This window comes from Podarcis liolepis (genome assembly GCF_965112155.1).
Source record: "Podarcis liolepis genome assembly, chromosome: 16".
In the NCBI taxonomy this organism is placed as follows: domain Eukaryota; kingdom Metazoa; phylum Chordata; class Lepidosauria; order Squamata; family Lacertidae; genus Podarcis; species Podarcis liolepis.
In genome coordinates this window covers 34,880,048-34,906,636 of record NC_139567.1, presented here as the reverse complement: position 1 = coordinate 34,906,636, position 26,589 = coordinate 34,880,048, and the positions used below count along the sequence as shown (strand labels likewise).

The window sequence follows — 26,589 nt, the reverse complement described above, 5'->3', positions numbered from 1 at the left end:
CAATCGTCAACAGGCCTTGCCGCAGCAACCAATCACATGCCCAATTCCATTACCAAGCTCATGCTGGCTGCTGCCACCACCAATCGCCCATCCCCCCTCTGCTTTCCATGTATAAGATGACCCACAATTTTTGCCTATTATTTCTAAGGAAAAAATATCATCTTATACACAGAAAAATATGGTACATATGTTAAACTAAGGTGCATTAACCAGGATCACCCATATGCAAAATGAGGCGACTGCTTTGGGTGGCAGACAGTGTTAAAAACTCAGATATATAAGCTGGACAAAAAATAGCTCCTTAAACCAGGGTGACAGTCACCAAAACGGAATGTCTAGTTGCCATTCTGAGACCAGATGGCTTCAAAATAATATTTTTCAATACAGTGGTACCTTGGTAGTTGAACGTCTTGGCTTCTGAACAAATCGGCTCCCGAACGCGACAAACCCAGAAGTGAGTTTTCCGGGTTGCAAACATTTTTCAGAAGCCGAACATTCAACACTGCTTCCATGGCTTCCGATTGAGTGCAGGAAGCTCCTGCAGCCAATCGGAAGCCGGGCCTTGGTTTTCAAAGCATCTCGGGAGTCGAACGGACTCCTGGAACAGATTAAATTTGAGGACTGAGGTACCACTGTATGAGTTTTTGGGCCTGAAATTCTTTCTGATTGTGCAGATAAAATATCATGGGTAGAATTCTACAGGATTGTTTCTTATCAGAATTTCTAGATATCAAATACCATAAGCAGGGCAAGAGAGACAGCACATTGTTGGATATTAGTTACCCTATGCATGTTGACGGGGGGGGGGCATTGTCTATTCCCACCCACCCAGGCACCTAAATGTCTTGTTGCTTTGGCCACACCTATCAGTTTCTGCAGATCACAAGCATCCTTCCCAACCCATATACATCACCAGTGTGGCTGTGTGCTTCCTTTCCTTCAGTCAGCTTTCCCAACACTCCTATACCTTCTGGGGACCTTTGTTCCTTCGGTTGTTGTCAGACTCCCATTAACCCCAGCCATCACAGTCAATGGGTCAGGAATGATGGACATTGTGGTCCTGAAACATCCATAAGGTCACAGGCTCCTCACCCCTCACCCCTAGCCTATGCATTTCAATAAGTTGTGGAGAATTTGTCTGGCTGGTCCCGAGGACTTCATGTATTGTTTTGATTTCTTAAGTTCTCTTCTACCTGCATATCTACAATGCAATTTTATTCACCCCCCTTCCCCTGAAAAGTTAAGCACAAGACCCACCCTTAAGTGATGATTTCATGGAGGTTATTTTTACACCAAATGCCTTCAGACGTTCCTGGGATTATTGGATGGGAAGATATCAATCAAGCAATTGAACATGTCCATTCTCTTTAAGTGAATGATGGATCTTTCTTTTCCAGCCTGTCTTAAGCTTCTTTGCTATGTAAGTCACATCTCCCAGCTGCCTATTCATACTTCATTCACCCTCTTCCTTACCTATAATCCCTGTTATTTTTGCTGTCGACTCCTCATGCCTCATTAGATATGTTTGACACCTGTGCACAGAATACCTTTTCGCCAGCAATTGCTGGACAGGTTTTGACAAGAGCTAACAATAACTTTCCAAGAGGTCTTCAAAGCTCACATTGTGTTTTTGGTGGGTTAATACAATTTCCCCTTCTCCGCTCAAGACAATTCAGATGTTATCCCTATCTCTCTTGTTAGCTGCGACCAAATTCCTTTTGTCTTACCTAAGCCCAGGTGGGTATGAAGAGGGGGTGGGAAACCCTACATAGCTTATCCAAAATATACGAATCAACAATAACACTTTTGTAAAGCTCAAAAGAGTTGAACATGTGCCACCTACATGAACAAGCATAATTTGAGTTGACTGTTGCAGTTCTGAAAGGCTACTTCTGTCCTGCCTCCCACCATGCAGAAACTCAGCAGCAGGACAGGATCCAATCCAGCCCCACAGCTCTGACAAGGCAAAAGGTTGGTGGGCTTGGACCAGCTCTAGAAGCAAGCGCCAAGATTCAAGAGTCCAGGATTAGTGACAATAAGTTCCAAGACTCATGGGAGCTGAGAAGCTTTCCCAACAAGTTTGCACACCCAACCTCCAAGCCTTAAAGCTGTGGTGGGGCACAGCCCTTATTTATAAGAATTATTATTCCAGAGTAAATGTCTAGCCTGCAGGTGGGCACTATGTCTAGGTGGGTGTGCCTCCTCCATTCTCTGGGAGTGTAGATTTGTCCTAGAAGACAGAGTCGGACCAGCCTCCCTTTCTAAACATTTTAGCCCTCACTGGTAGACACAGTACTCAGACCCCGACTCAGTTTTTGCCAATGGTTTGAATGCATTGATCAGTGTGATTCATAAATTAGGTTAGAAGGCATTCAGGTTAACAGGTATCAGAGTAACCTATCTGCATGACTAGGTATAAATGAAGGCATTGTCTCAACACTTGACACACACCCCAAGCTCTCCTCACTTTCTGTTCTCTCCCTGAGTGGCAAGGTGCAATGCCACTGGGAGATGCCACCAAGGTCACATCAGTCTGCTGTGGCATGTCACTCAGGGTGTCTGGTGGCATCAATGCAGGCTTAGCCTGACAGTCTGCTCCATGACCCAGTTCCTCCATTTCTGTAAGATCATCCCATTCATCTTGCTAATCCTACAGATATGATTTCAGTGGGGTTTATAAAACTGAATCATGAATCATGCTAGGGTGTGGCTCAGGGCCCTCTCCAAAGACTGACACTGCTCTCTACTGCACAGGAGGTGAAAGACTCCTTTCTTAACATTGCGGCCTGACACATTCAGAGGGTGTCCATGTTTTCCAGCCTTGCCCTCTTATTTCTCCTTGTCTTCCTCCACTGTGTGCAATCCCAGGTCTGAGCCTGAAAGTGCTGAGGAGGTCATGACAACTTCCCACCCCATGGGTCAGGTTCACATTTGGTTTAAGTCACACACATAGCACCCAAATTTGAATGGAAGGCTGAGCAGGGTGGAGTGAATATATACTTTATTCATTAGCAGATCCTGGCGATGTTGGGTATGCAATGGAAGGAACACGAGGGAGCAAAAAGGCAAACCTCAGGACTATCCATTGCATGAGTTGCCACTTGTGAGGCACAGCCTGGCAGGTTAAAATGGAATGAGCAAGATGTGAAAAGACAAAAGACGGCCTTTCAAAGATGAAGTCTCTTTCTGGTGACCTTTAACTGGCTTAACACTATATTATGCGTGCCTGCTTTCTTGACAACCACAGCAAAGGCCAAACCATGCCGAAGGTGTCCTCTGGTTGCTCCTCACCAAATGTTAATGTCCTGTGAGCGATGCATGGAGACATCAGAAGCACTTCAACTTTCCACAAGCATCTCCCTCACACCTCCACCGAATCGTGAAGGTGGCAGGCTGCGACATTAAAGGAACGCATCCAAGTTTCTCTCAACTTACCTCAAAGGAGCTTGAGACTTTGCAGAAAGTTGACCAGGCATCATCACGGTCTTTGCTATCACTAGTGGTCACCCTCTGCTGCAGATGTTGCTGGACTACAAGTTCCACCATCCCCGATCATTGCAAAGCCCCAGGCTAAACAGGAAGCCTATCTAGCCCTTCCAAATCAAGAAGTGCCGATGGCCAGTATTGAGGCAGGTGGACATGGTTAGGTAGGAGCCCTTTTCAGGGCAGTGAACCAGGGTTGTCACCTTTGGTTGGGCAAAATATGGGACAGGTTGGGGGTGGAGATTGGGGGCACACACCCACCCATGGCACCCAATCCTTGGCTCTTTGTGGAGGGAGGTTCCCCACGTCCAGCCTCCTGCCTCCCACACCACCTTGGCTCCACTCTTCCCCTCAACTCACATAGAAGGGCAGAGGCCAGGGTTAGATGGCTGTCTCCCATGGGCCATTTGAGCCAAAGCTCCAGCCTCTTGCCCATGCTGGTGTTGGAAGAGACTCGAGCATGGAGGAGGTGGAAGGAGGAGGGAGGAAGAGAGGTCAGGTCTGGGTGGCAGATGGGGGCAAGTAGTGGCAGACCTGTACCAGTGGGCGGGGACTGAGGTGGAGCACCAGAGAGAGGGAAGGAAGGACAGGGGGAGGGAGGGAGAGGAGGTCGCTTCTTCCCCCTTTTCTCTATTGTCGGCCTCCTCATCAGCCACACCAACAGCAACCGCCATTTTGGGCCAGTTGAGCTCAAATACATGAAAAAAGGTGTCCTGCTTGAAGTCCAAACATGATAGGGGACACTTTTGTCCATAAAAGAGGGCAATCCTATTTTTCTAGGGACAGGTGGCAACCCTATAAGAAACACTCAAATCTCCTGTCACCAAGGTTTACCACATAGAACACAGATCTGCTGGGTCTCACTTCATGCCTTTGCAGCCCCCAACACAAATGTGCAGTACTTTTAGAGGATCGCACTGGAGTGAATGTTCGCATTTATTGTTAGAAATGAAACAGAAGAGAACATTCTGTGCACGACTAAAGGGTTAACATCAACTACCCAAGAGAGGGGCTAGTAGAGGTGTTGCTAGGCAACCAAGCATAGTGGCATAATGTTTGCGAGGAACATATGCTCTGATTGGCTATGTAATTCTCAGGGAGTGTGTCCTCTGTATGTTTCGTTGCATGTCTCCCTGCTAGGTACAAGGCCTGAACTAGGAAAAATAAAACGTCTCTGTTCCTTTCTCCTCAAACTATACACTGTTTGTGTTGAGTTTACTTCTGTGAAATGTTATCTGGATTTATTTTCTCTCTCCAGACCCTGTCTGCATTATTTAAGAGAGCTTGCTAAAGCTTTTGAGCAGTTGCAGCCCTGGTGATCCAAAATTCAGGATCCACCTTCAATTCAGTCCTGGTAGGGTTACCTTCTGGTAGGCTACCTCTGCCTTCTGAGACAGTCCAGTTATGATTCCTATCGGAGCTTGTTGCCTTGACCTTGGAGGACAAAGCAGGAAATAAATTAAGCCCTCCATCCATCAGGCCATTCGGAAGATAAACACTGTCAGGCACATTCTAACACTTCTTTTAAAAAGTGTTATAGTTTGTTTTCAACCACCTTATTCATAAGAGAAAAGCCTCCTTCATACCAACTCCCTGTGCCTTGAGTTACGGCCTCCCAAGTACCTGAGGTAACTGTGATCCTTTTGTTCCTCAAATAGGCAGCCCACCAATCCAAACAAGGTTCCGATGGTGTCTATGTACACCGATCCGTCTCTCTGCTTATGTGGCTCTCTGTTTGTGGGTTAAATAGACCCTGCCAAATGGTGGGGTGGGGGGTTTCCTGGTCTGTGGAATAAGGCAGTCGAGGTCAGCTTCTCAAAAGGGCTTTTCTTAGCTCTCAGTGTGGATGCAGGCCAACTCAATTTCCATATTTCTAACTCCAGTGGGAACACTGGTCATTATGGTAAAAAAAAGGGGGGGGGACAGAGAGGTAAATAAGAAGAGGGGGAAAGTTACCAGGTTTTTTAATGCTCAACTCTGCATTAACAGAAACCAGATGTTTCGGTGCAAAATTACACATCCAAAGTTACAGGGACAGCTTCTGGTTTGAGCTGGAGATGAACGGAAGTCCACCATGTTCTCCTATTTCCTTATCGATCCTCTGCTTCACTTTGCTCCATGGACTCCAGAATTGGAGCATGACTTCTAGACCCCCGGAATTTGTGCCATGTTTGACTGATATGCATGTAGGCACCAGTGAAACACCGGCAAAAGTAAGATTCTCTATACCGCTATACATGCAAGCAGAACATCACTGATGCAATGTCACAGAAAGCCAATTCCCATCATCTCTGACCACTGGTCCTGTTAGCTAGGGATGATGGGAACTGTAGTCCCAAACATCTGGAGGGATGGAGTTTGCCTATGCCTGCTTTATTACCTCCCGCAGCAGAGACAACACACCTGTGAGGACTTGTTGCTGGGATCATGAATGGGAGAGGGCTATTGACTTCATACCCTGCTAGAGGGCTCCCCAGAGGAATCCAATTTGCCACTCAGATGAAGAGCAATCAACACTAAATGGACCTCTGCTTTGACCAACAGGACCCTTCTGTTGTTTCCAAGCAAGCAGCCCTCTCAGGTCTTTCCCTGAGTCAGAGGGTGGCCTCTTCAGGAAGAATGCCTATGTATTTTTGTATTTTTTAATCCCCTCCTTCCTCCCAAAGGAGCCTACAGTAGCAAACACTAGAGTGATAAAAGGCTACAATTAAAACTGAATTAAAAACCTATTTACAACTTTTAAAAGAATAAAATAGAAGAATCTAAAAAAACTGTGAAACTCGCATATCCGGCACAACTAATGATTTCAAGGTTCTCAGGAGCAGTCTGTTCTGACTATCAAATGCCTGGGTAAACAGGAATGTTTTCAAGTTCCTCTTGGTATTTAATAATCAAGAAGTGCCTCACCAAAGAGGACATTGCACAAAGATGAGCTACTACCAAGAAGGCCCTGCCACAGGCCTTTTTTTATGTCTTTGAGTACTTTAGGTCCTTTGGCCCCAAGCCATTTAGATGGGTTCCACCAGAACTGGAATGGAATCAAATGATGAGCTTAACATAAAAAGTGGGGCAGAAAGACCTATAAACTGATCCCTGGGGAAAAGTCAACAGCCACAAAATTTCACAGGTTCCTTTCTACCTGATGGTTTGCACTGAAATCTGAACTGAATTTCTTCCCTGTGCCTAGTTATAGGACCTGGTTTCCAGACCCCTCACCATCCTGGTTGCCCCGTTCCAGACGTACTGTAGTTTGTCATTATGGTTCTTAAAACATCGTGTTCCAAACTGAATCAGAAATAAAACAAATCCCGGTGGCTAATTCTGCAGAAAATAACAACGAGCAACTTCCTTACGTATATACAAATTCATCTCTTTTGACCAGCCTTTGCAACCTGATGCCCGCCACACATTTTGGACTACAACTTCCATCAACCCCTGCTAGCACAGCCATTCTTGGCACGCACACCCTCCACTCTCCTTTGCTTCTCTAGACTTTTTGGCATGCCTCCAGTTCCCCAGGAGAGATTGAGGGCCTTGTAAAACCCACTGCGCAAACAACCAATTCCTGTTCATTTATCACATTTAGCATGCACACTTTTTCCACACACTCGTGCACATCGCTCTCTCTCTCTCTCTCTCTCTCCCCCCCCCCCCGGTCTCTCCCCTTACGCCAGAGCCTGCTAAGCCATTTCCCTTCTCCCAATTACAAATTAGTCCATTAGGCTGTCTGCAGTAGGCCCTCTGTTGCCACTTGGTAATAGCTCCGGAGACTTCCATCATAATCGGAATGGCTCCCCATGCATTCGTGAGGGCAGATGGAGGCCGCTCGTGGGTAATGAGGTATCATGCTACCAAAGGGCACTGCTTGGGGGTTCATTAGTTAGCCACAGATGAATCGTGTGTGTGTGTGTGTGTGTGTATGAGAGAGAGAAACAACAAGGTTTTTAAAAGCCCCCACCCCACCCGCCGTGGCTCCCTTCAGCATATTAAATTAATACTTCACAAAATCTCCATAACCACATTTTCTTTCTTCTTCCCTTGACTTTGTAAACTTTATTTTTATTCTCTCTGCACAAATTGTGGAAAACAGAATGGCAGCACAAAAACAGAACAGCAGGAACAGCAGGAGTGTTTCACTGCATGATACATTTACTGTACCACAGCTTCCACCAATGAATTCTGGGAACTGAAGTTCGTTAAGGGTGCTGTGGGACTTCTGTTCTCCACACAGAACTACAACTCCCAGCATTCCATGGGGAGAGCAGAGGATAGTTGAACCACTCTGGTAATGGTAGCTCTCTGAGGGGAATAAGGGTTTCCCACCAGCGAAGCATGTCTTCATGGCGCCTGGCCCAGAGGTGCGTGGATGTGCTGGGGGGCGACCCCACTAGGGTGAGAAGCATTGCCTTTCTGTGCAAATTGGACTTGTTATTTTGAAATATGCATTCACACATAAAAGCCAGCATATGCAATTCTTATGCAAATCTGGGTCCTCTTTTTGACTTATTTCCAACGATCTGTCCCCCTCCCACTTTTCTCTCCTTTTTTTTTAAGCAGTTCACATAAAGCTGCCTAACACAAAGTTGACAGGCACATCTACGGAGGTGATTGGAGTTCTTGAACCATGTTCTCCCACGCACAAAAATATGCATTTATGAGCTTTGATTCCTACACAGTGCTCCTGGTGAAATTTTGATATGGATTTTTTTGAAGATGTAAAGGATGGATAAGACATTTAATCAATGTCATAAAAAATGTAAAATCCATTGGTCTTCTAAAATGAAATTAATAATCTGTGCAATAAGTATCATTAGGAGATAAGTGACGTTTTTTAGGCTTTGATTTGCACCGCGTAGCAAATCTTGCTTCCATGCATTTCAAACACCTTGAGCTCCATCCATCTTGATTAAAACATACCCAAACCTTGGTGACCCCATTGGAGTGGTCCATCAAATTCCATCCCCCCACACACCTTATAATATCCTTAGGGATGGGGGTGGGATACATCATTGCCTGCATCCTTTGCTCATAATGAGGGGGGGAAAGGAGGCATGGCTCCATATCATATTCAAATTAAATCTGGGATTTCAATACTCCCTGATTATCAGGAAGCCTTGTCATTCACTAATAAATTTCTCCTTCATCTCACGCTGAATAGGCCAGACATCTCACTTAAATACTGAAAGGGGGGAAATGAAGAGGAGAAGAAGATCTTGCTAAATGGCTGGGGAAATGCAAAGTTTAAGGCAATCTCCTTGCAAACCAAGCCAGAATCCTCTTTCCTTTGTGAAGAATGGGAACACCTCAATGGTGTGCAGAGTGCCTGCTTTGAACACCAAAAACGTGCCCAGATACACCTCATCTGCAGTGAAAAACATCCTCAGGAAGCAGGGTGGGAATGGGTAGGCTTCAAGTTAACTAATTAGTTATATTTTACATATTTCTGGGCTGCTTTGAGGGCTGAACCTTTCTGAAGGTGGCTCCCAAGCAAATAAAGCAATGCAGTGTGGTCAACATCAAAGCACAATTAATGAACACCAGCTAAACTTTATATTTATGTATTGTTAAATTTATATTCCACTTTTCCTCCCAAAGGAGCCTAGGGTAGGAAAGACTGCTGTCATTTTATTTATTTATTTATTTATTTATGGGGGGATACAAAATTAAAAATGAAATAATTCCCTATTCAAAACGTTTAAAAACTGTTTCAAAACACATGAAAACACCACACTTAATAAAACACCTAAAACAAATTTAAGAACAGCCCAGTGCGGTACATCTCCAATGGCTCATTCCTTCTCCTCTTCCTCCTACTGTGAAAAGGTAAGGTAAAAAAGGTAAAGGACCCCTGGACAGTTAAGTCCAGTCAAATGTGACTATGGGGTTGTGGCACTCATCTCGCTTTTAGGCTGAGGGAGCTGGCGTTTGTTCACAGACAGCTTTCCGGGTCATGTGGCCAGCATGACTAAAACACTTCTGGAACAACAGGACACATTGATGGAAGCCAGAGTGCATGGAAATGCCGTTTACCTTCCCACTGCAGCTGTACCTATTTATCTACTTGCATTGGCTTGCTTTCGAATTGCTAGGTTGGCAAGAGCTGGGACAGAGCAATGGGAGCTCACTCCGTCGCGGGGATTCGAACCGCCGACCTTCCAATTGGCAAGCCCAAGAAGCTCAGTGGTTTAGAGCACAGCGCCACCCATGTCCCTGGAGAGGAAGGAGGGTCAAAGCAGCCTCCTGCTGGGGGCAGCACCCACAACAGGAGAAGCAGGAGCCATAGACCATTGAAGATGGCTCCTCCCAATGTCCCAACGTCACTTGCTAAATGTGAAGACATCACACGCATGTGACGTAACACCATGACATAGTTCCCTTCCCCCAAATAACCCTCTCAAGTTGGCGCCTCTGCATATGAATCATCGTATGCAGTTTTTATACAAACTCCCACTATACTTTTTGGGGGGGAGGGCATTTCCTCTGTTTTTGGCCAATGTGTTCACACATTCGTTTGTGTTAACTGGCAGAAACATGCCAGCTTTTCCAAATGTAACATGTAACTCCATGTCTGGTTAGAAAAGTATACAAAGGACTGCTAGCTCCCATTTCCCTTCATTTAACAAATTAATTCCCTAATTTCTCCATGAAAATGCTGCCTTAATTAGCAACAATTTAAAGAAGAAATGTGGAAGATAAAAGAGAGCAGGAAAAGAGAGAGAGAATGAAACAAAGCAAAGCCGTTAAGAAGACAAGAAAAAGCCAATGGATCATTGAGCTCAGCATTCTACTCTCACAGCGGCCAACAAATTGCCAATGCAAAACCTGGAAGTAGGAGCCAAATGCAACAGTGCTCTCCACACTCAAGTGTCCTGACAAATGGGGAACCGCCATGGAATCAATTTGGTGAAGGGTTCTATATCAATACTCCAGACAAATAAATACATTTGTGATGCAATCATTTTGTTACCATAAAATAATGTCCAAATTTTGCTCAATGAATGAAGGAAGGAAGGAATGGACAAATAGAAGACCCTTGCTATATATAGGCTGGATCTATGCTTGAGTGCCCATAAGACTATAACTACATAAAAAAATTCCTAGCCATAAGATCTTATTAAGAAGGTACATCTCCCAAGAGCACAAAGCCATCATGCTGTAAATTTTATTTAATTTCCCATAGGGTTTTCCACCTTCATACATATAATTAGAGTGCAGCACAGAATTCGGTGTGTGTGTGTTCTCAATAAACCACACCAGGGAATGGTCAACATTTAAGATGACAAGCTTTAACAATTGTTTTCAGGCAACTCCCCCCCCCCCCAAGCAATCCTAGTGAGTGCTCCAGGAAGCTAGTCTTTAACTTCCTCTAACTAGAATTCAGGACAATGAATGAAGTGAATTTATTACGGTCCCAGACCAGACTCACATACCATACTAAACAAACCAGGAACACAATAAAATTAAGTTTAAAGTAACAATCAATATAACGATAAACAATACAGTTATGGCAGCAGTTAAAATATGGTTTAAGTCTACAATAATATCTATAATTTGCTCCTCTGGCCTTAATCTTTATAATAGCACAGCTAGTTCCCTAAGTTTTATGGCAACTGTGCAAAATTTGGCCACCTTTAACATGATCTCTGGATCCTTGTCCTCTAAATACCCAGCAAGGCACTGAAGACTTTCCTCTAGCATATCCCTGTATCTGTGGTGGACTTGATATCTGCTTTTAGGGATGTCTTTAATTTTCAGGAAGTCGATATGAACTGCTGTATGAATTTTCAGGAAGTCGATATGAACTGCTGTAGAACCAAGAGGGGTCAGGTGTCCACAAATTATTAAAAAATTACAAAGGTTCCTATGATGGGTGTGTCTCAGTCCTGTTCAGAGATGTGTTCAAATTCATCATTCACCGGAAGGCTACCCTTTTATAGGACGTAATTACATACTACAACTTCTGTCTACTAACGCCATTCCTGATGTGCTGCCCCAGAACAACTACCTCCCACTTGTGCCTGAATTCCTGCATATATATTGCCAGGAGACCCAAAGTGAATGAAGTACTTTCTGGAGGCGCTCACCTGTGGCTCCCCAAAGCTGACAGTATGCCACAGCAGCTACATCCCAGGAATGCCTTTGACTGGCCGGCTGAACCAAGTGAAGGTAGTCAATGGGTCTCAATCCTTCAGTGAGTTAGGGACTTCCCCTGCATGGTCTCAAGGTCTGACCTGAAATTTCTGGTATTTAGCACCCTTCTCAAGCCTTCTGGGAAAGGATTAAAATTTCAACCCAAAGGGACGGATTATGGGACACTGAAGGACAACAGGCTTTCCATATGAACCTGTTCATTTTCTGATAGCATTACTGGAGCACTAAAGAGCCTAGGACAAGGGTACCCAAATGGACTGCCTTCTCCCATGTTGGCTGTCATAGACTATCTGGGGTAAATTCTAATAAATTGGGGTCCTATTCTGTTTCAAGAAAGGGAATCCTTGAATCCTGACATATATAGGAACATAGGAAGCTGACTTACACCGAGTGAGACCTTTGGTCCACCTACCTCAATACTGTCTACACTGATTGGCAGTGGCTCTGCAGGGTTTCTTTTTTAAAAAAATGATATTTATTAGAAGTTTAAAAATTACAGAAAAAAGAAGAAAAGAAAACAGCAAAAAATTTAACAGGACATACATTACAATATATAAAAAGAAAAAACATAAAAAACAATACAACAATATAGCAAAAAAGAACAATAACATTAAAACACACATCCAATATTCCATATCATTATCTTTCATTTACTTGTTTCATTGACCTCCTCACACCTCCCTTTTTGTATTTTAGTTTAATTAATTGTTTCAGCAAATTCCTTCCATCTTTCTCAATTTTTGTTGTATAACAGTCTAACCTATTAATTAACTCAGCAAATCCTTTCCATCTTTCACTATATTCTGTCATTAAATTTACCTTAATTTATTTTAACCTTATCTTACCATAAAAAGCCTTAAAACTTAAAACTTAATACTTATTTGTACATAACTCCTTATATCATTTCTACTAAAGCCAAATAGTTTCATTCCAACATTTTTCCTAACACTCATTAATTTTACACTAATTCTCAAAATATTTTTTTAAAAACTTTCTTCCAATCTTCATCCAATGTCTCTTCTTCCTGGTCTCGGGTTATGTCAGTCCTTTCTATCCATTCCATCTAGTCCATCAACCTGGTGATCTTGTGTCCGAGGCTCTTAAGTCTTTTCCATGTCCCTTCTGCAGATCTTCTTCTTATTTATACCTGCACTTTACTTTGTCTTTTGTTGATCTTTTTCTTAATTTCTTTCCTTTCTCATTGAGGAGTAGGTCTCGGGGAGACTCCAACCCAACAATATCTCCATCCCCCCTCAACAGGTCAGCCCATTCTCCACAGTCAGCACTGTAATCCAAAAAGTATTTAAAAGCATGTTTCAAAGTCCCTCCAAAGTTAAGAGCCCCCACAACTCCAGATCCCCCCCCAGCCCAAAACCAAATCCCAAAAGCCAAAACGTCCCTGCCTAGGGGGATCCAACCAACTTCCCATCTCCAAGCCAAACAATACTCCCTCTCTCCAAATCTGACTTTCTCCAGGTTCAGTCTTCAAAAACAGCAGCTGATGCTCCTGCAGGGCCTCAGGTCTCTCCATTTGTGTTACTTGAGGTTCAACAACAACCTCCTCCATTATCTTCTGCACTTGCACTTGCCCTGTCAAAACAGATTCCTGGGTTGGTTCCTGAATGGTTTCTATGTGAGTATTCACTGATTGTCCAAAATTATTGACTGCAACAGTCATCAAATCCATCTTCTCATGCAGCTGCTCCAACAGAGTGCTTGTATTGCAAAGAGCAAGCACCAAAACTTCTTCTAAACACATTCTTATCCAAGGTCAGAGTCTGGTCTCACGATCCTTAATCTCCACAGCTGTGAAATTCCCCAGATCGACTCCAGCAACAGTTTAACAAGCTCCCTCTAGAGGAGACAATTTCAATTTGTATCCATCTTTTGAAAGCAGGTCCAACAAAAGAAAATTACTTTCATTTTTCAAAAATTTTGTTTCTTTTGGATGCAAAAGGCAACATTGGGATCAATATGTTTCTCTTTTTTAACTATCTGTCAAAAGACGTTCCATTCACAGTCAATGAACTTCCCCAAAAAATTCTGTCTCTGACACCCCGTTCCCAGGTTTGAGACGGTGGAAATTTATCTTTCTTTACTCTCTCTCCTGCATGTTTAAACAATCTAAGATTCCCCCCCCCCCTTCTCCTGCTTCCAAGAGGGATTTTGGTGGTTTTAACTGAAGGAAATTTAGTCCTTTATATACGACTTTCCAGACATTAGCTTGCAAAATTTTTGCTTCAATCTATTTACAAAAGCGGAAGGCGGACTTCCTGTTTAGAACCTCCCCGCTTCGGTGCCAAATTAAAATGTTTCGTAGTCCAATTTTCCGTTCTACTCACGGGTACTTGTTTAGAGTCCAATTGTCCACAGGAAAAAGTCAGCGCTCTCCGGCAACGGCTGTGCGGCTTCACTCCGTAAAAGTAGCGGTCGATTCAAAACACCGCGCCACTCACCCCACTTCGCTTCGGATCCCCGAAAAAGGGATTCCCTGCGAGTAGGGGAGGCACTCTTGGTGTCAGCCAAATCCCACGTTCCCAGGCTACCTCCGCCTGGGATTTTTGAGGGGTCTCCGCCTTCGCCGCGGCGGCAAGACCCGATTTTTGTGGAGCGGGTTCCTCTCGGTCAGAGGAACTCCGCCATTGCCGATGGCGCTAACCCGGAAGTCGGCAGTGGCTCTCCAGGGTTTCAGATGGGGGACACTCCCAGTCCTACATGGAAAGGTCATGAATTTAATCTGGGACCTTCTGCATACAAAGCAGATGCCCTAACCATTGGGCAATGGACCTTGCCTCTCCCAGGCGCACACTTCAATCTACAATTCATCAATATACCTTTCAAAATGTTGCAGTGGAAGTGCAATTTGCAAAAGGAGAGTCTGAAGCACTTCAGCCCCTTGCCTTAATCTAAAAAGAGCCGGCCCTATCGTTGGGCACAGGGAGGTGGCCCCAGTGAGCAGCTGATTTGGGGTGTCACAAAAGGGCAGGAAACGGCAAGTTAACTTGCTACTGTCACCAGGAAGGGGGACAAAATAACTTGGATCAGTCTTTGATTCCATGCATCTTTGACATCAGGGTGGGTTGGCCCTGATTCCAACTTATGCTTCAAAGAGGCTATGCCCAGAGCACAGCAGGGAATATGGTAGGAAAAGAATTTATGATCCGATTCCATGACTTAGTGCAAAAGACTGGTGAGCTGTTATGTGGCTGCTGCCCCAGCTAGCTGTGAACTTATGAAATGCATTTGGGGAATAATTAAACCGAGAAAGGGGGGGTTGTTTTCAGCTAACTCTTGAAAACACCACATCACCCTCACTTTCCCCCAAAATAAAGCTATCACCTCATTATCAGCATCCTCCTCTATATTGCTCCCGACCTTTAAGAACGGAGCTGAAATTTTTAAGCGTGCCCATGAAAGAAACATGTGGGAAAGTACTTCAGCGAATGAACGGTTCGAAAACAAAACAAAACCCACCTTGCAACCATTAAGCAGAAGAGGGGATTTGCTAACCAGGCAGCTTTGAGGTCCAAGTCATTACAGCTCATTCAAAGGAGCTGAATACCTTCTCCAGTTACTTGCTGGAATTCATAAAACATCTGAAGGTGTTTTATGGGCCCTGTAAATGTGGAATGTTCGTGCGTGCTCACCAAGAGTGTAAGATCCTAAATTCTCTTACTATATATTTTTTTGGCACCAGCGTTTATTCTTGCATGATGAAAAGCAGAGATGTTTGCGCCTAACAAAGTAACGCTGCAAGTTGACAGATGTCTGCTTGGAAGGCCCCATCTGCACGATGCTTTTGAAGCAGTATCAGACCATGTTAACAGTCATGGCTTCCACTCAAAGAATGCTGGGAAGTGTTGCTTGTTAAAAGGGCTCTGAGTTGTTAGGAGACCCCTATTTCCCTCCCAGAGCTACACTTTCTGAAGTGTTTAAACAATCAATCCTTAGGCCCAGGCAACTCTCACAACTGCAGTAGAAACAGACCCATATTGCTGTGGGTTATGTTGAGTGCACCAGACTAATCAGGGAGGGGGGTGGGTCCAAGCAGGAGGGAGAGGCAGGCGTTGTGGGAGGGGACTACCACAAAACAGCAGAGAGTGGCCAGTACCAGAATGGCCATGCCTTCTAGACCCTCCAAGTGTTCCTGTTTTCCAGGGACAGTCCCAGTTTTACAGAAGCCATCCTGGTTTCTGATTTGATCCCAGAATGTCCTGTTTTTCCTTAGGACGTCCCTACAGTGGTACCTCCGGATGCAAACGGGATCCGTTTCGGAGCCCCGTTCGCATCCTGAAGCGAATGCAACCCGTGTCTGTGTGTCTGCGCGTGCGCAGGTTGCGATTCGCCGCTTCCGCGCATGCGCATGATGTCATTTTGAGCGCCTGCTATCCGCAAGCAGCAAAACCCGGAAGTAACGCGCTCTGTTACTTCCGGGTCGCCACAGACCGCAACCCGAAAAGGCTTAACCTGAAGCGACTTCAACCCGAGGTATGACTGTATTTTCATCGGAGAAATGTTGGAGGGTATGGAGTTATGCGACCCCGGAGACAAGTAACTTTACAACCTTTAGAAGACATCTGAAGGCAGCCGTGCATAGGGAGGCTTTTTAATGTTTAATGTTTCATTATGTTTTTATATATGTTGCAAGCTGCCCAGAGTGGCTGGGGAACCCAGTTAGAAGGGTGAGGTATAAATAATAAAATTGCTGCTGCTGCTGTTAAATAGGACATCCCTCTTTTCATCAGAGAAATGTTGGATGGTATGGTCTTCCTAGAGAAGGTAGGAGTTCCTACCTGAAGCTCCTTCTTTTCACTTGATGCCCTGCCTGCTGAAGCATCACTACAAAAGATGGAATCCATCCTATGGGATTCAATCCTGTGAGGTGCAGGATGTTGCTCCTTCATGTGGGTCTTCCCTATTGAGAAAGTGCTCATGACCAAGCAGCGCCCTGCAGGATCGAACCCTCCAGCTCTCACATGGGAGTGGGGAAGGAGATGCAGTATCTCCATGTCCCTTTCTCCTGTATGTTGTATTAGGGTTTAAAAACACTTAAATAAACATGAGCTCCACCTCCAAATTGATCGGGGGCTGCATATAGGGAAGGCAACCCACAGCCTTCATTGCTGAGCCTGCAAGGAAGCATGAAATATAGAAAGAGTGTTTTTGTGGATGGGGAATTCAAGGATCCCAGTTGATTGTCATCTGTTTGGAAGCTGCGGCTGGAGACTGAAGCAGGGCTCAGACAGAAGAGCTCCTCCAGCCTCTTGAAGGAGATTTTTACGAGGGTTGCTTTTTGCCAATTAACTGCCACTTTGAGGCTTATCAGTCATCAAGGTCTGAGCGTTGTTCTGGTTTATTGCAGCTCAGCAAAAAGTCTTTGATAAGATTCTGCAAATGTGACAGCAAGGTCGTTTCAATAAAAAGGCTGGAAGGAGCCCATTTGTAAGTGCATAATAACATCCCGTACAATAGCTGCAGTGAAATGCACAAGGTTGTGTTTTTTTTCTACATTAAAAAAAATATCACCTAAGCATTTGGTAGAACTAATATATACAAAGCATGAACTTATAAGAGTTTTCTGTGGTGGTTTATGAATAGAGCTGTCATAGAATGACTATAAAAACACACACACATACAAACACCAATTTTAAAAGACCTATTCAGCAGCAATGGAACATATTCGGTACAAAAGCTGGCGTTTTCATGGCTGCTCTATCAGCTGGGAGGTACAGAGGGTAGAAGGCTTACATTAAGGGTGGATTCAGATGTGGGGGTTATTGTGTTCGCTTTCCTGGTTTTAACACTGGCCTGGATTTTAACGTTCATTCTGCAAAGCATTTACCTGTTGCATTATGGGACTCTGGCTGTTTGATTGATTAAATTGTAGGAAAGAACTGCATGGCTGTACATTGTAACCATCAGCTGCCCTGCAAAGAAATGGGATCTCTTCTCTTGCAAGAGAACAGCGGCCAAAATGGTCGTAGCGATTTTGCATGATTTGGGGCTGAATATTTTGGGGGAGGCATGGCACTGAAAAACGTGTGTTTTGGGGCACCGTGCAAGATCACTGCCCCTCCAAAAAAAAGCATTTTTTTGCAGAGTATTGATCTTGTGTGGCACCCCAAGACACACATTTTGGGGCACCATGCCTAGAAAAAGCATTGGGGAGGGGGCACAATATCGCACAGGTGTGGACCCAGAAAATGGTATCCTGGATTTGGGCCATGTTGTATTGGAACGTATGGTATACCACCCCAAAGTTCATCCATTCCCACAAGTTTCTGAGTTAATGGGGTTGCCAATGGATTTGGTTTTTTTCCTGAACACAATTAACATGGAACTGCACACAAAAATTTTGCAAGATTCCCTTGATTTCCAGAAGTGGTTTTGTGTTGTGGGAAATAAAAAAAACCCAAAGGTCCATCTAGTTCAACATCTTGTTCTCACAGTGGCCAACCAGATACCTGTGCGAAACCAGGGAGGAGAACATGAGCTCAAGAGCCCTCTCCCCTCTTCTGGTTTCCAGCAACTGGAATTCAGAAGCATTGCTGCCTCCAACTGTGGAAGTAGACCATAGTCATCATGGCTGGTAGCCATTGATAGCCCTATTCTCCATGAATTTGTCCAACCCTCCTCTAAAGCCATCCAAGTTGGTGGCTGTGGCGTTCGTATGGAGCCCCCGGCCATCTCATGGACTATTGACCCGTACACCACTAATCCGCTGCCACCAACTAGGTCCTCCCCGGTAAATCACTTAGTCTCAGTCAGGTTCTTAAGTTAACAAAGAAGAGCGTGCAATGGTACCTCGGGTTACATACGCTTCAGGTTACAGACTCCACTAACTCAGAAATAGTACCTCGGGTTAAGAACTTTGCTTCAGGTTGAGAACAGAAATTGTGCTCCGGCGGCACGGCGGCAGCTGGAGGCCCCATTAGCTAAAGTGGTGCTTCAGGTTAAGAACAGTTTCAGGTTAAGAACGGACCTCTGGAACAAATTAGGTACTTAACCCGAGGTACCACTGTAGTTTATTGCAAACACAAATAAACTTTAACTGCATTCAAACGTTGTTTACTCTTCTTAAGTCTTATTTTATCCTGTCTTTAACTCTTCTACCTCCCCTCACACAATTTCTAACTGTCTGCCAACTGCTTTCCCAACTGCCTTTCCCAACCAACCAACTAAAACCAAGCAACCCAAACCTTGGGCTAAGCCCTTTTATAAACAGGTAGGCTCCACCTCTGGCTTTTCTATTGATCTACCTATTAACTCTTTCTCTCTCCCTGTACAGACATTTTTAAAAGAACGGGCAAATGCCACAGTGACCATCACTGCCTTCCTTTTTTTCTGCCCCGAGTCTTCCAATGTTCAACTTCACTGGTTGCCCACAAGTTGCAGTGTTATGACAGAGGGAGAAAAACCTGTCTCTATCCACTTTCTCTATGCCACACATAAATTTATGCACTTATATCACCTTGCCTCTTATGACATGTTGTGGTGCAACGAAACAGTGAATGTCATATGTGCTGTTCCCCCATGAAAACAGCAGGAAATATCTGTATGTCTGTCCCCATTTTCGTCTCATGGTTTTCTGGGCTAACAGGGTTGCAAACGGATTTTTTCCTGAAAGCAATTAACACAGAGATGAGTGCAAAACTTCCATCAGATTCTGCTAGATTTCCAGAAATAGCTTTGGTGCTGTGTGAAAGATCACCTAAGATGCAAAAATTATCAGGTAAGGAAACACTGGGAAATGAAATAAAGTGCTGTCTGAATTCAGCCCAAGGCAGGGCTTCTCACATATTTTGAAACCAGGCTTAAGCAATGTCCTGATAATCTTAAATTTGCAGGGGGAAATATCCTTTTGAATCATATACGCAATGCATTGAATCCAACAAAGGGACATTATGAATGGACTCTCTGCGCCTTTACTACAGGAAAAAGACTGGTATTGATGAACTGGAAAAATATAAATCCTTCCGTGATTGGATTGAAAATATGTACAAACTCACTACATGTGAACAAGTTGCATACAAACATAGACTTGCTGTGGACAAATGTAACAATATTTGGAATTGATTTTCTTTCTTTTTTTAATACCATATTAGGTTAAGGCCTGGTTAACTACAATAACAACTTTTTGTAATGTATACAAGCTGTGATTGTTGTTCTGTTTTGTTTTCTACATGGGTGCTATTTCTTTTTCTTCTTTTTTCACTTTTTCTTACTCTGTGCACTTGTAATTATGTACTTTTTAATCTTTTAATAAAGAATATAAAATAATAATAAAAAGAAGAAACTAGGAGTAGGCAAGACACAGTGATATTAACCTAACAGAACTGGACAACAGGGGCAAAGCAACTGCTTATATACATTTCTGAAGGCCTGGGCCACTCCCACTCCCAACGTGATTGGTTGTCAAGTTGCGAATCACGACTTAGAGTTCAAGGGCCAATGGCAGAGGCCCAAATCCTGAAATGTTCCATGACTGGATATTATATATTGAATCAGAACACAGGGGCTCAGAATCCTTAGTCCAGACTCAAGCTCAGGCAAACACAGACCACTGAATACATAGGAAGATGTTTTTTTGAGCTCCGAGTCCCAAGGTACTTCTAGTGTTGCCAGGAGAGGTATTCTTTTTTACCTCTTCCTGTCTGATCCTTTTACTCATAGCTGCCAGAAGAACCTTAGGCTCTGCAGTTTGTTAAGGGTGTTGAGAGTTGTTAGGAGACCCCTATCCCTCTCACAGAGCTACAGTCACCACAGTGGTTTAACAGTCTATCCCTCTTCCCAGGGAACTCTGGGAATTGTAGTTCTCAGAGAGGAATAACAACTCTCAGCCCCCTTAAACAAATTACAGTTCCCACAACCCTTTTGGGTAAGCCATGACGGTTTAAAGCGGTTTCATAGTCCTTTAAGTCTATGGTGTGGACATGGCCTGATGTAATATAAGCAAACTTCCATGTCCTCCCCTTCACGTCAAGCAAACAAATTGTATATTTCCTGCTCCAATTTAATCTGAGGACATTTTTATCTTTCTTCTTCCTCACAAGCAAGCAATCCTGAGCCATCTCCAGCAGCAGAAAAATTCAAAATTTGCAGGGTTTCTTTTTCTCACACAGAAGTAGTTCAACTTAAATTCTTTTTTCTTTCTTTCTTTCTTTCTTTTGGAAGAGCATCATTTTTGTGCTACAGAAGATGGAGTGACAGACACAGAGAGAACGGTAGGCCCCTCTCCCCAATACAAAGCCATACTTCCAGCTCTGCTCAGTTTGGCAGAAGGCTAGAAAGCCTTAATGAGAAACTTTGATTCCTGAAAGCATAATAGGCATGGGGACTCAGAGCACACAGAGAAAAGATTGTATTTCTCTGCTAACGAGAGACCGGGGTCATGAGTTAAGGTGTTTTTGGTTTGAGTTTGGGTTTCTTTCTTTCTCTTTTTTTAGAATTGAAGCTTGGAAGAGACCATCGTTTCTTTTCTTTTTTTTAAAAAAAAAAAGTCCTCAAAAACATACAATGAAGAATCTCTTCTTGGCACACTGCTTGGATCGACTCAATGATGAAGTTTCAAGAAGGTATATATATCTGTCAACTACATGGTAATGTAGATCCTTTAGCAACACTGCTTAAAATTATTCTTGGGGTGCTACGTGAAGGCAGAACCTGTTGCTAGGGAAAGGTCACACTCCACAGGATGTCTTCCTAGCTTAGATCACATCTGTCCCTTATTTTTAAAGCAGCCATGGGTCTCCTTTAATAACTCCAGCATACTGTCCAACTTTTTCATTTCAAGAACCAGGACATTCTTGGGCAAGCGCTTTTTGCAGGGTGAGAGTGCAGTGAGAGAGAGAGAGAGAGAGAGAGAGAGAGATATTGTGGCACCCAGAATGACTGCCATGATCTTGCAAGAAAAGAAAAAAACCAAGATGTCCCGTTTTTCCAGGGCACTTGGCAAGAATGCTCTGGGAGCTACAGTTTGGCACAGGATCTGAGAGTTGCTGGAAGACTCCTCCCACAGTTCCCAGAGTTCCCAGAAACTGATTGTTAAACTGCTCTTGAGAATGGTAGTTCCGTGAGGGGAACAGACGGTCTTCCTAGTAAACTGTCCTTTTTCAGGATTCTTCGAGGGAAGGCACAGCTATTTGAAGTAGTATAGTATCGCTTTAAATGTGTAGTGCAGATGTAGCCTCAGCATGGAGCCATTTAAATGAATCAACACAATTAACACAGGTGCAGTGATTTCAGTGGGACTGTCTAGATTAGAACCTCGTTGGCTACAGCCCCTGGTAGTTCAAGGCCAATCTAAATGGGATGTTAACTGATTGAAGGCAAATAACATGCACATTTTTTTGCGGTGGAAATAGTGGTAAAAGAGACCAGCCTTGGAACCAATGCAGGTGATGGTAGCAGGGCTGGGTTTAGGTTTGATGAGGCCCTAAGCTACTGAAGGTAATGGGGCCCTTTATATGTGCAGCTGTCCTTTGTCAACAACCAATTGTCACTGTTTTTTGTGTTGAATATATGCTACATGGTAATTTATGGACCTAATAGATATCTAAAGCCGTTTGCACATGTTGCCATGCAGAATGTAGGCACCCTATATATAGAAATGAGCAAACCAATGATATTTTAGGGAGCAGGCTAGCAGGCAGGGCCCGTTACTTACATCTTAGAAGCCTACACAACACAAAACACTGTTGCGGTATGTAGGTTTTATTTTATTTGTTTTTTATCTTACATTTTAGAAATGGACATCCAGGTTTTTTTCCCCTTTAAATTTTTTGGGGGCTCCCAAGAGAGTGGGGCCCTAAGCTATAGCTTGTTTAGCTCATACTTTGGCTACCTCATGAGAAGAGAAGACTCCCTGGAAAAGACCCTGATGTTGGGAAAGATGGAGGGCACAAGGAGAAGGGGAGGACAGAGGATGAGATGGTTGGACAGTGTTCTCTAAGCTACCGACATGAGTCTGACCAAACTGCGGGAGGCAGTGGAAGACAGGAGTGCCTGGTGTGCTCTGGTCCAGGGGGTCATGAAGAGTTGGTCATGACTAAACAACTAAACAACAACAACAAAGCTTATACGTAAATCCAGCACTGGATGGGAGACAGGGTGCTCCCTTTTCTCCCTGACACAGTCCTGACAATCTCCTTTCAGAGACTGCCCTTTGCATTCCAAAGGAAATTCCCAGTGCTGCCAGCAGAGATTGTCCTAACTGGATGCTAATGTTCCTAATTGCCATCTGGAAGTGGGGAATTTTTGTTGGTACCGTAGCAGGGAGAGTAAGAGCTAACCCCCCCCCTCCCCAATGTGTGAGTTGCGAGCTTGATCAAGTGTGTTATGGTAAATAGCAGCCTCGTGCAAATGAACAAGGAAAAATAAACAAATCAAGAATCATACAGCTGGAGTCATCTAGCCCAAATTGCTGCAATGCAGGAATACTGCCCACAGATGTTTCTGGGTGGGTTCGAACCACCAACCTTCTGATTAACAGCCAGATGTGCTGACCCATTGTGCCAAGAAGGATAAGGCTTTAATGGCTACTAGTCGTGATGGCTATATTTCCTCCAGTATCAGAGGTAGTAAGCTTCTGAACACCAGTGCCTTCATGTCTTGAGTGGCATAGGGTTGATGCACCCAGGTCCTACTTGCCGACTTCCAGCTGTGAAAACAGGGGGCTGGTCTAACTGGCCATTACGCACACCCACCCACCCACCCCCAAAGCAGGCATCCTAACAAAGCTACTACTTCTGTGAATTTGTGGCTTTAAGTTCTTTTTCTCCATTAAAAAAATAAAACAGACTTTAGGGGGAGTCTTTCTTGTTTCCATTTGCTTTAAGAAAAGTGGCTGCTTGGTGCCATTTACAATAAGTGGACGTTAATTAATGCTAAATTACAATGGAATTTCTGTTGAATTGGATATGACATCTACATTAATAGCCAGCCAGTTCATTCTGATTAATGTTATCACAGCCGTTAAGTGCTGGGATTTATAATCATTTGCCAAAGCTGCTAACTGAAAGCTCTTTAGTCAGTTTTTCCTTGAACAGAAACACGCATAAAATGTAATGAAAGTCTACCATTAATTTAAATAAGCATTTTGTTACATATAAATTGTGTGCATGAACACACACACACAAACCCAGAGAGTTTTCTGTTAAAAAAAAGTCTAGGCTGACGTATTCCTGGAATGAAAATGGTGAATGGAAAGCTAAATAGGCCTGTGCTTGGGTTGCATATTGGACAAGAGGTCGTTTGAAATATTAATGTTAAAAAGAAAGAAAGAAAACATTTGAAGGAATACAAGGCATTTTTTTGTATGCTGTTTTCACAAATGTGTGCACTTGCACACCCACTTTACCCTAGCATGAAAATTTTTGTATGCATTACTTGACTGGAGGACTGCATTGACAAAATTTCAGAGTAGTGCAGATTTTGAAGAATAGCCGCATTTCTGTTTCTTTCGGGAAGTAGGAAATAGGTAATCTCAATGTGAACTTAATGGAGTTTCTCTCCTAGCCCTAGATGCAAATGAAAGTTGAGGGCAATTTGTGTATGCTCTGTACATTATTTGGAATGGCAAGGAGGGAAACAGATACTATAGGGAACTCTTAATGAACTCCTATCCAAATCAGAAACAGGACTGGCTGATTTAGAGATCCAAAACGAGGACAGAGATTCAGATTTGCCCGTTGATCTGACCTGGCATTGACACCTCCTATTCCATCTGCCCTTCCCTTAGATTCTCTCTTCTATATGTTCCCATTATTCTGTTTTCTGGGACCCAGCTTCTCAGAAATCCCCTTTTGAAAAGGCCTCAAATTCTAGCTGGCAAGGTTAAGTGGTACCTACCGTGATGCTGCCCCAAATCCCCAGCTGATGATCAAACTGCTACATATGTCACGGATACACGATACCCTCCCAGCACCTGAAACTGGTTTGCAGCTAAGAAACAGAGTCACAACTATGCATTAACCACAGAGCTATCCAGCTTCCCTGCCTGCAGGAGAACTGACAGAATGGATAAGTCGTAGGATAAAATCACTTATCAGTGAATCTAATGCAACTAGATTCTAAAAATGATACCTTAGAAAAAGAACACCATCTCTATGTGGCCCAGTTGCTCCAACTACTGTAATAAGCCAACCCAATTAGGCTGCTGCTTTTATGGAAGAGCAACTTCCTTGAATGTGGTCCACGAGGCCTAATTCACAAAACCTCCTTGTTTTATGTGCATCCTCATCAACATCAAAAGATACAGGCCGCAGCAGACATTGATGTCTGGAAGCCATGCACCTGGAACCATATAAACTAAGAAAAGATGCCATCAAAATCCATACCCTCCTAGTGTCTCTATTTTCCAGCAACGTCCCTGATTTAGAGAAGCTGTCCCGGTTTCTGATTTGATCCCGAAATGTCCCGCTTTTCCTTAGGTTGTCCCTATTTTCATTGGAGAAATGTTGGAAGGTTTGGAGTTATCCGCTCTCCCAAGCCATCTGAAGGCAATCCTGTATAGGGAAGTTTTTTCAATGTGTAATGTTTTGTTATGTTTTTTATATATGTTGGAAGCTGCCCAGAGTGGCTGGGACAACCCAGTAAGATGTGTGGGGTATAAATAGGAAAATGATCATTATGGAATGGGATGTCCCTTTTTTCATTGGAGAAAGGTTGAAGGGTATGTAAATCTAGGGATGCAGCAAACCTTCTGTGATCTCCAATTTCTAGAAATGAAATTGCAGTTGAAAATTGCTGGTCCCAAGTATGGTGAAAGGTTCTTGGATAGGTAGCATGGCTCCAAAATAATGGAGAAAGATTGATGACTGTGCAGCCATGGCAGAGATACCATAGCTACATCCTGTCGGGGACTGGCAGGAGTCGGAGGATGAAGGGGTTGAGGAGAGAGGGGATGAGGCAGAGAGTGCAGCTGGAGATGTGCTGGAATGGGAGGGTGAGGAGAATGACTCAGGGGAAGGACCAGTGACTTGTGGGGTTCAGTACCACCAATGGAGAGAAACCTTCCTTTGTCTGCAATTCCTTCACTGACACCAGCTGTATCTGAGAGGTTGCTCTCAGCAGAGACAGAAGTAGGGGATCAGGAGCTGGGTGCAGGTCAGCAGGTTATTGTATTTTAGCGTTCTGTTGGAAGCCGCCCAGAGTGGCTGGGGAAACCCAGCCAGATGGGCGGGGAATGAATGAATGAATGAATATAGCAAGAGCTAGGGAAAAGGGTGTAGGTTCAGGAGTTGAGGGAAGAGCCTCTATGGCTGCAGCATGTTGAATTTTTCAACTTTCAACTTCCAAAAACGAGGGGCACTAAAAAAACACATTGTTGCATGACCTGGGAATTCAAAAGGTATTTTGGTTAGATTAATATAATTTAGTTTTGCTTGGTAAGTAAAATGTGTGTAAAATTGCTCAGAAATCATTAAAAATGATTGCCAAGTACTTGCAGTTATATATATTATCATTACTTAGCATTACCTGACATTTTCAGAAGGTAAAATTAAAATTCATTGGTTTTCTGAAAGCAATTCATGTGCTTCTTCATCAAACATAGACCTACCGAGCTAAATGTTGCCCAATCACAAAACTTAATAGCAGGTTTGAATTCCTCACACCCCAAAACATATTTTTAAGACCTTTCACTGAAGAAACATGGATGAATTAAGTTTCATACACACCCTAAAATGATGCACCCTACTCCAGGGGGTCCCTGGATTCTTGGAACCTGTAGAGCTCTTGGATTAGACACTGCCTGAGACCTTGCCTCCTAGAGCCCACTGAACTCAATAGGAGTTGCATCAATAGGAGTATAGCATCTAGATCAAGGGAAGTAATAGTGCCACTGTATTTTGCTCTGGTCAGACCTCACCTGGAGTACTGTGTCCAGTTCTGGGCACCACAATTCAAGAAGGACACTGACAAACTGGAACGTGTCCAGAGGAGGGCAACCAAAAT

General features: G+C 43.8%; 2 protein-coding genes and 1 long non-coding RNA gene across 8 annotated transcripts in view; 1 reads left to right on the top strand and 2 right to left on the bottom strand.

Annotated features, from left to right (window-relative positions):
* Nucleotides 1-26,589, bottom strand: part of GTF2IRD1 (GTF2I repeat domain containing 1) — a 1,520,245-nt gene that overhangs the window by 507,382 nt on the left and 986,274 nt on the right. The gene's annotated exons all lie outside the window — the stretch shown is intronic.
* The window catches only part of AUTS2 (activator of transcription and developmental regulator AUTS2), a 658,278-nt gene that overhangs the window by 176,523 nt on the left and 455,166 nt on the right, over nucleotides 1-26,589 (bottom strand). The window lies entirely within an intron of this gene.
* The window catches only part of LOC310695394, a 31,395-nt gene continuing 25,021 nt past the window's right edge, over nucleotides 20,216-26,589 (top strand). Inside the window, exons 1-2 of the long non-coding RNA XR_014520050.1 lie at nucleotides 20,216-20,858; nucleotides 21,081-21,209. This is a non-coding gene — a long non-coding RNA (uncharacterized lncRNA). The remainder of the gene's footprint in view (nucleotides 20,859-21,080; nucleotides 21,210-26,589) is intronic.